Source organism: Eucalyptus grandis, chromosome 3 (genome assembly GCF_016545825.1).
Source record: "Eucalyptus grandis isolate ANBG69807.140 chromosome 3, ASM1654582v1, whole genome shotgun sequence".
In the NCBI taxonomy this organism is placed as follows: domain Eukaryota; kingdom Viridiplantae; phylum Streptophyta; class Magnoliopsida; order Myrtales; family Myrtaceae; genus Eucalyptus; species Eucalyptus grandis.
Window position 1 is genome coordinate 8857289 of NC_052614.1, and position 13134 is coordinate 8870422.

Here is a 13134-nt window from a genome sequence, read left to right on the forward strand (position 1 = left end):
CACCAGATTGTGAATTTAATCTCTATCAAACATACTATGGTGGAAAGCAACATAAGAGTTCTGTAATATTTGACTTTTTAACTAAGTGGTGGGACCCACTTTGATTTAAATAAAAAACAAAAAAAAGAGGAAAAAAGGGTTGGAAAAGTCAAAATAAAAGCAGAAAGACGGGGGCTCGGCTAAATAAGAAGCCGAGAGTTCCCTCGACCAAAAGAGAAAGAGCGAAAGAGAAAGGAAAATAAAGAAGTAGAAGAAGAGGAAAGGGCTTGGGTGCGTACACACGGTGGACGCCTCGCCAAGCCAACTGGACTCTGCAACGCAATGCCCAGCAATGTCCAGTATTTTCCGGGTTTAGGGTTCAAATTCAAAAAAATTGGGAAAATTGGATGGCGAAGTTCGATTTTTGAGTCGTTGAGCCACGTATTTTTATAAAAATGATAGTTTATGATGTCCTAGAGCTGTAGAATTTTATGAATTTTGATTTGAGCTTACAGGTTGCTCAAAACAAAATGTCGAAATTTCGTGCTATGAACAATGCGCGTCCAGCATATTTGGACCTACGTTTTGTCGGTTTTCGGCTTGATTTTGGGATGGTCAAGTTGGCATTCTTGTAGTATGTTCCAACAGCTTTCTATTAACTATAAGTATGTTTAGAACAGGATTTGGTGAAGAAAGCTATAGCGTGACCAAGTTTTGCGCTGAAGCTCTGCATTGCTCTGCATTGCAAACGGTTTCAATAATTGCTTTGAATATGTGATTTATCAGTGCATAGGAGTCAGTTTCGTTAACATTTAGGCATAGTATAGCCATTTCGTAGTTGAGGTAATGTGTTATTCAATTTCAACATTGTTTCTTGTTTATTTGATAGGATCGCGAGATAAACAGTTCGAATAACATTTGTTGTTTGGTTTTGGAGTATCTGCAGGTAAGTGGTATTAATATCTTCTTTGGTTTTGTAATACTCATGTATGGAGGTAGGAGTAACTCCACATCTACATGTATATGGAAGTGAGAATACATTTGTTGTATAAAACAGGAGGGAGTGTTTGGTACTTTTGAATTATTGTAGGATGGTTTGATAAACCTTTCTTAAAGGGTTATGCATACTATTTTGTACATTTAAGATATAAAACGGGTTCTTTGATGATTTGAGAATACATTTAATGAGAAGGACATTTCGAAATGTTATTAATTTATGATATGGATTCTTAATTGATTTTGAGGAGAGAATTGATTTGTGAAAAGCTATGTTTCGGTTTGTAAATTCAATTGTGAAATGAATTGGTAAAAAACTAAGTGCTACACAATAACGTATATTCATAAGAGCCAACTTTAGGGCTTTATAGTCAAGGGTTAGGTGCTACACGGCGACTCAAATTGCATGGAAGCCACCTCAAAAGTCTTGTACTATTGATAGTATTGTACTATTGATATACGTTGTCAATGATTAAGTACTACATGATAACGTAATTTTGTAGAAGCCACTTCTAGAACCTTGTATTATCGATATGTGTTGGTTACGGGTTAAGTGTTACATGATAATGTAATTTCGTGGGAGTCACCTCTAAGGCTTTATAGTCGAGGATTAGGTGCTACACAATAACGTATTTTTGTGAGAGTCACCTCCAATGTGACATCCTAGATTTTCAATATTGTTTTCTATTGAATAAATCGGGCATTTCATTGATGCGTCTATAGGGCTGTTCTCGGAACTAATCACTCTCGAGATAACTAGACTATCTGGAGAAGCCATTAAGAATTTTAAGGCAAATAGACTTGAGAATTCGACCGTGAATCGACTTCTCGACCGTGTTCATCTGTCGAGACCATTACGGCACAGATATAAATCGATTTGAGATCAGATACAGGTTGGTTCGATTGAGATGTGTGGCTAATCGTGGGTGACACCACTAAATTGGAAAATTCTCATCGACCAACACTAAACTGATTTTCTTATTGTTTTGGTACCTTGTGTCCGTACTTGAATTCTCGAGATTTTCACGACAATCGAAAGTCGCCAATGAGTCGAGTGGGTTCATAGTGGCTCGAAGAAAATCGACCACGGGTCATTTGCACTAGAAAATTTCTGAAAGCTACCCAGTAGTTTAGGTCATGCTAAAAACGCATCGAATGGAAATTAACCGTGAATTTGAACCCAATTTCAGAAATTGAAAGTTCTGTGGTGTCACGAGCTATTTTAGGAACATTGATTCAATCTCAGAAGATTTTTCGGAGATTTTGGGATTTTTTCGGAAAATCGATTTGGACGTTGCGGAAATTAACGGAAATTTGGATGGACTCAATTAAAGAAAATTTGGACTTCCAAGCCAAGTTTTTGAGTGTCAAGGACTTATAGAAAATTATTCAGGATTTTCTTTAGCAAAATTTGACGTTGATTTGGAGAATCAAATGAAGAAATTGTAGCAAAAAATTAAGGAAATTCGGAATTGGACTAAGGGCTGCATTTTTGGCTTTAATTTGGAATAAATTGTGAAATTATATTCTAGAAAGAATTAGAGGGGACAAGATTTTAATGGAAGAGATTAAGTCGTGGACTTTTGGGGCACTCTTCCTTATCTATTCCCCTCCTTCGTGCGGACCAAGCTGCTGACCTCCATCTTCTGTCGTCTCCTTCATTTAAATTATCCAGTAAAAATTTCCACCGAACAACCCCTGTGGCCGTCGCCTTCGTTCCATGTTCTCTTTCCCTCCATGTGCTGCCGTCTTCACCATTTTTCCCCTCCAGCAGACACCACTCACGCTAGAATTCTTCACTCGCGCGCCTCATCCCATGCCAAGCTGCCACTCGTCTGCAAAACACCCATCTCCAGTCAACCATTGAAGCTTTAGTTGACTGAAGCAGCCCCAAAATTCCACGAAGCAAGTCCACCGAAGAAATCCCCACGCGTCCGCTTCTTTTCCTTCGACTGCCAGCACGGTCGCAAGATTTTCCCAGGCGGTGACCGAAGCTGCTCTCCCACAATCTTTGGTCTTCTGCCGCAGCAAACCAAGTCAACAACCCGACAAGTTCCTCCACCGAAGTTGACTTCTCACGTGCCCTTCATCCGCCGAAACTCCTCCATCTGCACGTGTCCTCAACCGAACAACGCTAGAGAATTCAGCCGTGAGTCCAGCAGATTCGGGTTCAGCTTCTACAGATTTGTTGACCGTGATTCCCCCGAATTCGTGCAGTCCTCATCCAGCGAATTTCACGGGCTCAACATCACCAAAGCGAAGCAGTTGCTACTTCCCTCGTCCGCTTCTCCGCCTCTCTCAGCCACGTGGTCTTCTCCTCCAACAGCAGCGCCTGCGTCTCCTCCCCACGAAGACCGAAGCTACCAACGCCCATCTCCACTAGCGTTGGTCTCCCTCGGTCAAAACACTCTCGCTGGCTTTGATGTTTGACTGAGCAGCATCCACGAAACCTTGGCCAACTCCAGCAGCTTCGGCCATTTGTCCGCGTGCTCCCATCTTCCGTAACAACACACGCCAACCCACTTCTCGCTTCTACGAGACATCCCCAAACAGCTCGAGCAAAACCGGTGTCGTCCGCAGCTCGATGCCAGCAAATCCAACGCCTGCAGCTTCAGCGTCTTCGTCTCTTTCTTCGCTAGCTCGTGGATCGGCCCTGCAATTGAAGCCACGGCAACTCCAGTCCACGAAGCAGGCCCGTGAATCCAGTCAGTCTGCGGCCCATGTGAGACTCTGCCCAACTCCTTCGTGAGTTCAGCCGCAAGCCCATTGGAAGCCCATGATTTCAGCAGTCTTCGGCCCAGCAGATTCTTTTCTGGTTCAAGCCCATTCACAGCAACCTTCAGTCCATTTGAAGCCCATGTTCAGTCTTGATTCAAGCCCAGTCCAGTGAAGTCCAGCAAGTCTTTTTGAAGCCCAAGCCCACGAGGCAAGATCTTTGGGCCCGGCCCGAGTGTCCGTTGACGCCGCCGAAAGTTTGGATTTCGGCCGCCGCCGCGTCGCCATCGCAGTGTTCCGATCTTTGCTTTGCTCAAGTGAGTTTTACTCACTAATGCTTTCTTAATTTGCTAATTATGCTTAGGGGTTGATTAGATTTAATTAAATGCAATTAGGTGGTTAGATTAGTCTAGAACAATTAAATTAGTGACTTAATGATGCATGTTAGGTGGTTAGACTTAGTCATTAGCAAGTAGAGAGTTTCTATTATTTATTGAACGTATCTCGGGATTTTTCCCAATCCGTTTTGGCGTCCAATCGGGCATTACGGGCCTAAATTGGATTTTTAGTATTTTTTTTAATTTAATTATTTATTTATTATTTGTCCGGAAATTCAACCGGGATGGCCGGTGACCGGAATTTTATGCTGATTGTCGTGGTGCAATTCATTTATTTAATTGAGCCATATTTCATCTTGAATTGAATTATTTGTGAAAGAATGAATTATTCTTTAATTGAATAATCTTTGATTATTAATTGAAAAAGAACTGGGCATCGGTTGATAATGCCAAAAGGATCTGAGTGGGCTACAGAAAATGGTGAAATTTATAAAAAGGAAACTATTATATTTTGGTTATGGCCGATCAAGTACCCACTCATGGCATTTTATCGGGAATGATAAAACTGGTTATTTGATTGTTTGCTTGGAATGACATGTATACCGGCTCGATGACTCCATGGAGCATCTTGAGACAAGACGGTATGATTTACCGGCTCGATGACTCTACGGAGCATCTGGAGACAGTACGGTATGATAAATTGTGTGTATACTGGCTCGATGACTCCACTGAGCATCTTGAGACAGGACGGTATGATCTACCGGCTCGATGACTCTACGAAGCATCTGGAGACAGTACGGTATGATAAATTGTGTGTATACTGGCTCGATGACTCCACGGAGCATTTGGAGACAGTACGGTATGATTTACCGGCTCGATAATCCTACAGATCATCTTGAGACAGTACGGTATGATTTGATAGCTTGATGACTCTATATGTCGTCTGGAGATAAGATAACATATTATCTATATATCACCTAGGGTGAGTAGTTGTGGGTGTTAATCAGACTTATAGAAAGTATGGAAGGGGTCGATCAAGCAATAATTTGGATGACATGTAATCGACTAGGTCAATTGATCAACGATTCGATCTGATTGGGTGATGTGATGTGATGTGATGATGTATATTTGATATATATACTAACTTGCAGTAAGGAGCTGAGGCCAAGGTAAGTTCTCTGACTCATGATGTGCTTAGGCAGCCTAAGGTGTATTAGTTTACTAATCGGGTATTAGGGAGTAGAATTTGCTGAGACGTGGTCTCATTGGTTATTGAATAACCATTTCAGGACCCTGAGGAGAAGCTGAGGATGAGGAACCTGAATGGGAGAAAGACTTTTGAAGAAGCAGATGATCCAGAGAGGGATCTTGAGTATAACTCGGATGTGGATTGAGATCCCATCCCTTTTGTGAACCCTGTCTTAGTATAGATAGTGTGAGACAAGTAAGCTATGAGTAGTATTGTAAATGTACTATGAGTTGTGTTGTTAATGAAAGTGTGGTTGTGAATTTCAATATGAAAAATATGGCCTGCTTTCATATCCCATTGTTTTATTGTCTGGGGATTTATAATTGCTTCCGCATGTGCTTAATAAAATGAAAGGGTCGGCGATACATAGTTCTAGGATATCGCATTCATAAATCGACCAAGTAGAAGGATGTGTGTGTGTCCGAAGATCGGGGCGTGACATCCAAAACCTTGTACTATTGATATTTATGGATTAAGAGCTAAGTGCTACACGATAATGCGATCTCATAAAAGTCATCTCTAGGGCCTTGAGATGTGATGTGGTACGAGTTTGGAAAAATGTAATGAAACATTGACATGAGATATGATGAGTTTGATTATTGAATTAAACTAGCAATACTTGTTTTGATATTATGGATGAACAGAAAATTCTACGATTAATGTAGCAAGGTTGAAAAATATATGTAACTCATTTTATTCTTGTAAGTTATTATATTTTGGTTTAGCATAAATGAGTCATGCCTTTGAGTTGTATATATGTAAGGTGGAAGTTGATATGCTTAGAAGATTTATACTACTCAGTGACTTGTGATTACTCATCATTCTCTTTTCCAATCTTTTCAAGTTCTTCGGTTAACGATGATAGTGCGAGAGTGCTAACGATGGGGCCTTTTGGGGGCGGATTTTTGGGTATAGTTTGAGGCTACATCCTTTGGGTGAAAGGACGATCATGTCATACCCATTCCTACTAAAATTCGGGGTGTGACATCTTTTGGTATCAGAGCTTTTGTTGTAATATGTTTGGGTGTAAATTTTATGGGATGTTGTAAGGTTGCGTGTTAGCCTATGACGCATTAATCTTTTGTTAGGTGCTAGAACATATTCTTTGTTTTAGGTTCAAGTGATCATCGATTTCGACTTGAGAGCAGAAGAGTCATAGTGATTCGGAAGATTTCGAGTTTGTTGGCATCTCTACTGAATCCGTTGAGGAAAATCTGGATTCTTCCTTCCTCGGAAGTTTGCGTTGGTTGTTATGTGCTTCGGCTTTCAAGCCTTTGATGATATGTATTTAAGGAGCTTTTTATTTTCTAAGATACGGAAAAAAGTCGAAATTTGGTGGATATTGAGGTAATTGAGTATAAGTATTGCCTATTAAAACTCGGATACGTTATTTAAAGTTTTTCTTCGTGTTAAGCGACTAGAGTGATGAGGAAGCTGTTTGTTGGAGAACACAGATAATTTTAGTACAACAAAAAGATATGAGTTGCACTCTGTTTTAGAAAGCAGCTTCATAGTTCATTGATGCTGGCGGCCTGCTTGAATACATGCTCTCTGATGAAAATAGGGAAGCAGGTTTAATACTGAACAAAAAGAACTCATATCCATAGTAGGGGAAATGATATAATGCGTTTGAAACTTCTTGGTGGTCATATTAAAAGCAGTTAGTGACTATAAGTAGTTCTTGCAATTCAAAGATTTGGATCGGGAGAAAAAGAACATATTTATTCAGATTACCTGGGGATGTAAAAAGAGAAAAAGTGTCTATCTATGACCCAGTTGTTGGGGATGATGTTCATATATCCATTAGCGACATAGTTCCAGCAAATAGTCTTTTTATAGTAAGATACAGCCTTCTAATTGACGAGTCGAGCTTGTCAGGCGAGAGTGAATAAATCAATGTTTATGAGGAGAAGCCTTTTCTTCCTTTTGGAACTAAAGTGCAAGATGGGTCGAGAAAATGCTGGTGATGTTGATGTAAGAAATGAGTGGGGAAAGTTGATGGAAACATTGGGTGAGGGTGGAGATAATGACACGCCGCTACAGGCTGAGCTAACTGGACCGCCATAGTAACTGGTAAGACTGGTTTGGGTTTTGCGGTGATCACCTTCATGGTGCGACAATATGATCCTTGGTGGATAAAGCATTAAAACATGAATCCACTAGCTGGTCTTCTACAGATGCTTTGACACTTTGTTGATTATTTTGTCATTGTAGTCACTATAATAGGCATTAATGTACAGGAAGGACTGCCTTTGGCAGTGACACTGAGCCTATGAAGAAGCTAATGAATTACTAGACACCTGTGAGACGCCTCTCAGCTTGCGAGACGTGGTTCTGCTAGTTGCACATGAACTAATAAGATTGGAACATTGACCATAAACCACACGATTGTTGATAATATATGGTTAACTAGTAAAGCTACAGACATGAAGGGAGTTAAGGGTAAAGATACCTGAAAATTAGAAACATGTGAAGTTTTAGCCATCCTTTGGTAGGCAATACTTCTAAATACAAGTTCCGAAGTTGTCGAGGATAAAGATGGTAAGCAATCATGGAACACCAACAAAATCAGCAGTCCTGGAGTTTGGATTGCTTTTGGGTGGTGATTTTGCAGACCACTGCTAGGAGAATTGATGACTTGTAAAAAATAAAATAAAATTGGGTTGAGAGAAAAAGAGACATGTTGAACGATGTTCCTCTTGCTTCATATAGCTTGACGGATGAACCAAGACCAGGTGTCATTGAAGAACAGTCAAGATTATCATATGAAAAAATAGAAAAAGGGCGACAGAGTTACGGGTATAAGGAGTTGGAGAAGCATGAGGGTGTGTTGATCTTTTTAAACCAATTTTGGATCAATTTAGTGACACCTTAGTTAGGATTTTAATGGTTTCTACTACTGTTTCTTTTGTTTTGGCTTGATTGGGTGGTGAGGAAGGTGGAGAGATGCAAACAACTGCATCTATGGAGCCCCTTGTGATTTCCTTGATCTCGAATATGAATGCCATTGTTAGAATTTGTCAAGAGAACAATGCAGAGAAAGCACTAGAGGCATTGGAAGAGATTTAAAGTGAAGCAAGCAACCATTATTCAAGGTGGAAAGGAAGATATCAAACTCGCTTGCAAAGGAACTCGCGTCAGGCGACGGTATAGGATTAGTGATAAAGATATTGTCGATATGCGGGTGTCGAGTGTTATGAGCTCAACCTTTGGGGTTGATCAAGGATTGTTTATCAGAGAGAGCGAGCCGGTTAGCAAGACTACTAAAGTAGTTCTGATGAATTCAAAATTCAAGAAATGAAGTGTATGGTTTTACTAGGACACGTGGACCCTTGAAGTGCCATAACTTGACAGAATTGGACACTTAAGTATCATAACTTACAAAATGTACACTTAAGTGTCAAAATGGGAGCAAAATTGATCACTTGAGTGTCAATCCGGCCAAAAGGCTGACGTGGCATTTTTCCGACGAAGCGAGTCCAAAACGACGCCGTTTTGCACGCTGATGTGGGCAAATAATGCAAAAATTGCGTCATTTTGAGTTAACGTGGTAAAAAAATAATATAAAAATTAATTAAATTAAATTTAGTTAAAATATATAAAAAAAAAATAATTAAAAATTTTAATTTAATTAAAATATTTAAAAAATAATAATTCAAAAATTCAAAAATAGTTAAAAAGAAAAGGGGGGCGGGGTGGCGGTGGGTGAGGGCTCTCAACCACAGCCGCTGCCGCCGCCTCACCGCCGTCGCCGAGAAGGCCGGCCCGGTCGGCAACCCCGACCTGCGCGACGAGGGCTCGTGGGGCAAGGGTTGCAGCCTTCGCCCGAGATCCGGCGAGGTTGCAGCCCTCGCCCGAGATCCAGCGAGGGTTGCAGCCCTCACCCGAGATCCGGCGAGGTTGGCGGCCCTCACCCGGCCAGCCAAGGGCCGCCGCACATCGAGGCAACCCCAACAAGCGGCGGCCCTTGGCTCGGCCGAGCAACGGCCGCCGACCCTCACCGGATCGTGGCGAGTGGCGAGGGTCGCGGCCCTTGGCTGGCCAAGCAAGGCCACCGACCCTCGCCACCGGTTGGTCGGGGTCACTAGCCCTTGGCCGGGGCCGGCGACCCCGACCGACCCTCCCCTCCGTCACCGGCCCTTCCCGGTGACAACGGGAGGCAGCGGCGGTGGCGAGTCATCACCCCCCTTTTCTTTTTAATTTTTAATTTTTAATTTATTATTTTTAATATTTTAACTAAATTTAATTTTAAAATTATTATTTTAAAATATTTTAACTAAATTTAAATTTAATTTAATTAATTTTTGTATTATTTATTTATCACGTCAACCCAAAACGACGTTATTTTTGCATTATTTGGCCACGTCAGCGTGCAAAACAAAGTGTCATTTTAGGCTTGCTTCACCAAAAAAATGCCACATCAGCCTTTTAGCCGGATTTTGGCCAGAGTGGCACTTAAGTAATCTGTTTTTCTTCGAATGTGGCACTTAAGTATCCATTTCGTAAGTTATAGCACTTAACTGTCCATTTGTGCCAAGTTATGGCACTTGAAGCGTTCTTTTACCGTTTTACTAGGACAGATGTTGTGAATGAAAATTATATTTGCTTGGTTACACAAACAAGAATTACCACAAAATTAGAAAGGTGCACTCACAAATCCATGAAGCATCACACTTGAGGAGGATACCCTTTAAAGAACCAGCTAAATGAGTTTGGAGAGGTTTTAAGATCGATAATTGGAGTGATCGATGTACTCGTGTGGTTTACTAATGTGAAATTCCTTCTTACGCGGTAATACTTGGTGAATGGCCAAAAAATTTCAAGTTCTCTATCAAGAAGTGCTCGGATTACTTTGAGACAACAATTGTCTCGGTAGAGGCTCTAATTCCTGAAAATTTGACAGTTGTTATTATAATATTTTTTTTTTGGTAGAATTGTTATTACAATATGTTTGGCACTTGACACGTGGAAAATGGAACCAAAAGTGCTTTTGTTAGAAAATTGCTTAGTGTCGAGACTCTTGGCTATACAATAGTCAAAAGAAAAAGTTAGGCTGATTCGAGAACGTCTCAAAATGACTCAAAGTCATTTGAAAAGTTATACAAATCTTAAAAGGGACAAGTTAAAATTTAGTGTGCGAGATCACATATTCTTAAAAATTTCTCCTATGAAGAATGTAGTGAAATTTGACACACGTGAAAAGTTGAGTCCAAGATTTGTAGGATCATTCTTGATTTTAGATAAGATTGATGAAGTCGCTTACAAATTAGTTTTGCCATCAAGGCTATCAGGTGTTCATAATGTGTTTCATGTCTCTTTGTTATGGAATTATGTGCCAAATCTTAATCACATATTGGACTTTACACCATTAAAGTTAAAAGAAAAACTTCACATATAAGGAGCAGCCTATTCACATTATTGATAAGAAGGATCAAGTGTTATGGCAACAAACTATTTCTTATGTGAAGATACAGTGGCAAAATCACAACAAGAGAGAGGCCACTTGGGAACTTGAGGAGGAGACAAAACGCAAATATCCTCATTTGTTTGATAATTAAGATATGATCAAATTTCGAGGATGAAATTTCTTATAAGGAGGGTATAATGTGATATTTGACTTCTCAACTAAGTGGTGGAACCCACTTTTGTTTTAAAACAGAAAAAAGAAAGAAAAAAGAAAAAATGGTTGGCCATGTCAAAATAAAAGCAGAAGGAGGTGGGGTTGGCTAAATAAGGGCATGTTTGTTTATTTTTGTTTTTGTTCTCTAGAACAAAAAGTTTTGTTCTTTTCTTCCGAGGAACAAAAAAAGAACAAAAATGTATTTAGTAAAACTTTTGTTCCTGGAAGAAGAAGAAGAAGAAGAAGAATAAGAAGAAGGAGGAGGAGGAGGAGGAGGAGGAGGAGGAGAAGAAGAAGAAGAAGGAGAAGGAGAAGAAGAAGGAGGAGAAGGAGGAGGAGGAGGAGGAGTCTGGCGCATACACGCCTCGCCAAGCCAACTCGACTCTGTAACGCAATGCTCAATGAGTGCTCAAGTCCCTCGTTCAGGGTCTGGCGTATACACACCTCGCCAAGCCAACTCGACTCTATAACGCAATGCTCAATGAGTGCTCAAGTCCCTCGTTCATCCAATCGAAGTATTTTTTAAGTTTGGGGCTCAAATTCAGAATTTTGGGAAAGAAAAGGGTCTGGCGCATACACGCCTCATCAAGCCAACTCGACTCTGTAACGCAATGCTCAATGAGTGCTCAAGTCCCTCGTTCAGGGTCTGGCGCATACACGCCTCGCCAAGCCAACTCGACTCTGTAACGCAATGCTCAATGAGTGCTCAAGTCCCCCGTTCATCCAATCGAAGTATTTTTTAAGTTTGGGGCTCAAATTCAGAATTTTGGGAAAATCGAACGGTGAAATTCGATTTTTGAGTCATTGAGCTGCATCTTTTTTGTATAGAAATGATAGTTTAGGATATTGAGGAGCCATAGGATTTTACCGATCTTGATTTGAGCTTACAATTTGCCTGAAACAAAATTTCGAACTTTTCCACATGCGATGAACAGTGCACGTCCAACATATTCGGGACCATATTTTGTCAGTTTTCAGTTTGATTTTGGGATGGTTAAGTAGGAATTCTTGAAGTATGTTTGAAGAGCTTTCTATTGACTATTAGTATGTTTAAAACGAGAATTGGTGGAAAAAGTTATAGGGTGACCAAGTTTTGTGCTCAAGCTTCACATTGCGAACCGCTTGAATAATTACTTTGAGTATGTGATTTATTAATGCACATGAGTCGTTTTGTTAATATTAAGGCATAATATAACAATTTCGTAGTTGAGGTAACGTGTTACTCAATTTTAACATTATTTCTCACCTATTTGATAGGATCGCAAGATAAACGGTTCGAATAATGCTCATTATTTAGTTTTGGGGCATCCCTAGGTGAGTGGTACTAATATTTTCCTTGGTTTTGTAATACCCATGTATGGAGGTAAGAGTAATTCGATATGGAAGTGCGAACACATTTATTGTATAAAACTGAATGGAGTATATGGTAATTTTGAATTATTGTAGGATGGTTCGGTAAACCTTTCTTGAAGAGTTATGCATACTATTTCGTACATTTAAGATATGAAATGGGTTCTTTGATGATTTGAGAAATGTTTAATGAAAAAGACATTTCGAAATGTTATTGATTAGTGACATGGATTCTGAATTCATTTTAGGGAGAAATTGATTTGTGAAAAGTTATATTTTGGCTTGAGAAGCCAATTGTGAAATTACTTGGTAAAGGACTAAAGTATTACACGATAACATATCTTTGTGAGAACCACCTTTAAGACTTTGTAGTTAAGGGTTAAGTACTCCATCATGACTTAAGTTGCATGGGAGCTAGCCTTGTACTATTGATATACATTAGTTAAGGATTAAGTATTACACGATAACGTAATTTCGTGGCTCTCACCTTTGGAGCCATGTATTATTGATATGAGTCAGTTAAGGATTAAGTGTTACATGATAACATAATTTCATAGGAGTCGCCTCCAGATCCTTGTATTAATAATATATACATCACGGACTAAGTGTTACACGATGACACGATCTCGTAAGAGCCACCTCTACAGCCTTAAGATGCGATGTGGTATGAGTTTGGAAAATGGAATGAAGCATTGACATGAGACATGATGAGTTTGATCATTGAACTAAACTAGCAATACTTGTTTTGATATTATGGATGAATGGGAAATTTTGCTATTAATGTAGTAAGGTTGAAAAAAATATATAACTCATTTTATTCTTGTAAGTTATTATATTTTGGTTTAGCATAAATGAGTCATGCATTTGAGGTGTAAATATGTAAGGTG

The 13134-nt window shown here is 39.9% G+C and overlaps 1 long non-coding RNA gene across 1 annotated transcript; it reads left to right on the plus strand.

The window, feature by feature from the left end:
- The first annotated feature begins 2627 nt into the window (after positions 1–2627).
- LOC120291333 lies at positions 2628–5552 on the plus strand. The gene is made up of 2 exons (XR_005549335.1): positions 2628–4007; positions 5318–5552. It is a non-coding gene; the product is annotated as an uncharacterized LOC120291333 (long non-coding RNA).
- Positions 5553–13134: the final 7582 nt, after the last annotated feature.